Source organism: Sprattus sprattus (genome assembly GCF_963457725.1).
Source record: "Sprattus sprattus genome assembly, chromosome: 7".
Classification (NCBI taxonomy): Eukaryota; Metazoa; Chordata; class Actinopteri; order Clupeiformes; family Clupeidae; genus Sprattus; species Sprattus sprattus.
Window position 1 is genome coordinate 26,190,444 of NC_137926.1, and position 3,544 is coordinate 26,193,987.

Below are 3,544 nucleotides of genomic sequence, written 5' to 3' on the forward strand. Positions count from 1 at the left end.
GTTAAGAACTCATTTCACATTTATGCCCATCTGGGACAGAGCTCTCGGGATTTGTGCTTGCTTCCAGCTTCAAAATGCTCTTTGCATATTGGTAGAAAAATTGGAAAGCTATAAAAAGCTATTTCACTTTTGTCACTGCGGCAACCTCTGCAGTCCCCCCCCCCCCCCCCCCCCCAAGTCAGCCAGGTTTAGATCGCACTTTTTTTCGTTTTCTGCAAACAGGCACTTTGTTATGTTAGCCCCATGAATTCATTGCTTTATCGGTGCAATCGTCCTATGGTCTGTGGTGGTTCCCACAACAAAATCAGCCCCCATCAAGTCTAGGCTGGGGTACTGTGTGAGTGAGACAGTGTGTGTGTGTGTGTATGTCTGTATGTGTGTGAGGGTGGTTGTGCGTGTGTAGGGGATGAGGTGGACTCACAGTTCCACAGGTACCCGGAGCAGGAGTGGCAGCATGGTGGCGTGGTCGGTCAGGGCCATCAGACGTGGCTCCAGCAGGGATAGGATTGCGAGAGCAGCACGGAACACACCCGCCATCCCTGAATGGAGAGAGGGAAAAGGGAGAGAGAGAGAGAGAGAGAGAGAGAGAAAGAGAGAGAGAGGAATAAAGGGGAAGAAAGAGAGAATGGGGTGTGAGGACAGGTTTAATTTTGATTAAAGAAGTTCAAAGAGAAGAGGTGGCCTAACTTAGTTCGGTGACATTTAGCTCATTGTACATGAGACTGTTGCCTTCTTCACATCAGGAGTTGCACATCAGCCTATTCTTGAAACAAGCACCGATTTAAGGACAAGGCATGACGTACAAACTACTCTGTTTTTCAGCTGAACAGTGTTGGTAAACAGTTCCATATGATAATTTCATGATGAACTTTGGCTATACCCAACCCTGGATGAATGAAGGCATTTGAGCATGTTTTAAAAACTTGTCACCTAGAAAAGATACCTCAAAACAATTGTAAAACCCCACATAATGTGAATATGTAAGCTCTTAAACTCTTTTGCCAACCTCTGATATCTACAGCAGCAGCCCCAGGACAAATACAGGGGCCTCCCAGTAACAAAGACGCTTCTCTCAGAGTCATTTGTTCCTGTCCTTTCTTACACTGCAGCGGGGCCTCCCAGGTGAGCTTTGTGGGCGAGCCGTGATGCATTGAGACCTCTGCTCAGAGAGGTGGACAGCTTCTCTCCCGCGGGACAAAAGGGCCCGGTCAGGCCAGGAGGCCGAGCAGAAACATACGCTAACGTGAGCACCACGGACCACTGATCCTCTACAACTCTGGACGGCTTTGCAAGTTAATTCCACGTGAGTGTGTGGTCAGCCAAACAACAACAGCAGCAACAACCAAAAAAAAAACACTTTGGCAGACAAGCAGAATGACGGCCGCCACAAATCAGCAAGCAGGATGCCCAATAAACAAGCAGCGTTGCTCAAGCTGATTTTGTCATGCGTCACTGTTTGCCTGCTTATTATATAGCTAAGCAGTCAAGAGACTTCAATTCTGCCTCAGATTTGTTATTGTCTGAGCTTGTTTTTTTTTTTTTTGCTCTGGTGTGATAGGGTCACGCTTTTTTTAACAAACTACCACCTCACTTACGCACCTAGACAGGATCATTTTTGGACTAGTTTGAAAGGCACTTTGACTTTCTTGTGTCCTCCACCTATGAGGTCAGGCACAGTATTTAGCATTTCACACAGACAGTCGTCTACAGGTCACACAGATCAAGTATGGAGCTGTACCCTGAAACATAATGAGGTCCCATACGGCCAACACCGAGTCCCAGCACGGCAGGCAGGTGAAGAGGGCCAAGAACCAAGGCACCACGTAGTATAGAGGCATCACCCCACAGTTATCCTGTGGACACAGTAAGAAAGGAGTAGTGAGAACGAAGACCCGAAACATAGAAGAGAACACATAATGACATTGCACATAACAACCCACTTCTACGTCAGAGTGGTCAGGCTGTAGAGAGCGCCTGGCCATACAGGATACAGCCTCTTGGAGTTAGTGTCCTTGGGGGGGGGGGGGAGCTATCCAGCTTAATTAAAATGAGATGGCACTCTTATTGAGTCTAACCCCTCTTAATCCAGAATGTCTAGAACAGCACTCTGCAATCTCAACCGATGGGCGGTTTTCTTTTTTCATTAATTTCAGCTAAAAGGTGCTGACTCAGAGTGTGTGACACTGCAGATCAGAAGTGGGGCGGAGTCTTTAATAAAGTCACAACATCATCCACTTAAGTGCATGAGTTAGGTCCCCCCCCCACCCAAACACACAAGCGTACACAAACACACACACACACACACACACACACATATGTGGTACAAACAACAGCCAGCTCCAGGAGGAGGGTACCTAATAAGGTGAGGTGTGAGGTTATTTTAAAAGGGGAACTGGGGTGATCATCGTTAGTGAATGAAAGAAACTGAGATTTCTAATACCATTTTTCTTCCCACTCAAACTCAGCCATTTACAAAATGTCATCTTTAATTCATTGCAAACCCAACAGTGCTTCAGGAAGAGCAAAAGCATGTTTTATTCTCTATGCTCTATGTAGTGAATCGGAATGTGTGTGTGTGTGTGTGTTTAAGGGAGTAAAAGAGAGAGAAATAGAGAAAGAAAGAGAGAGTGTAGTGTGTGTGTGTGTGTGTGTGTGGGAAAGAGTGACTGAGTCCTGAGGAAATCTGAGCACCCTTTACCAGCAGAAGCTGAGCTGCTCACCAGAGGATGGCTTCGGTTAAATGCCAACCCTTATCCACCAAGCTCAAATCACCACAAACCTGCTAATCCTATCAAACTGCTTGGTAGACATTCAAACACTTATCATCATATAATCAAACTGGGCACACATGAACACATACTAACCATGTGCTGCGAGAGAGAACACCTCCTGTGTTTCAGTAACAGCTGAAAGACTGCTGCCTGGTGTTGGATGCTGCACAGGACAAACACATGGCCATAAAAAGCTGCACAGAGCTGTCAGATATGTTAGGATTGTTATGATATAAACAGGGCATATACGCTCACAGCAGATTTGCAGGAAAAAAAGTGGAAAAACTACTTCTGAGACGATGTGTCTTAGTATGGTGTCAGCTTAAAAGCTTAAGAAAAAGGTTCACTAAGCACAGTCGTACTTCTCTGATGAAAGGTCAAAAAGCTCGGATAGGTATTTTGGCTTCTGGAGAAGAACCACCAGAGCCCAGAATGCCTCCTCCTCACTCAGGTGCATCAGGAGAACAGCAGCAATGCAGGCCATCCCTTAATAGAGAGAGCACGTCATGATTAAGTCTAAAAACACTAGAGAGCCAAAGGGGCAATGAATATATAAAATATTTGTGAAAGCTCTTGCAGACAACTAGTTATTTGCCCTCTACTGCCCCCTGCTGTCTTCAGGAGGTCCTTACATATATCTACGTATTATCCATTGCAAGAGGATAGTTTTTCAAAGAACCATTTTAAATCTTTTTACATTTGTAATGTACTTTTAACGTGTCCTAAAACGAGTAAAAATATATATATACACCAATAGCATTACACTTGGCACT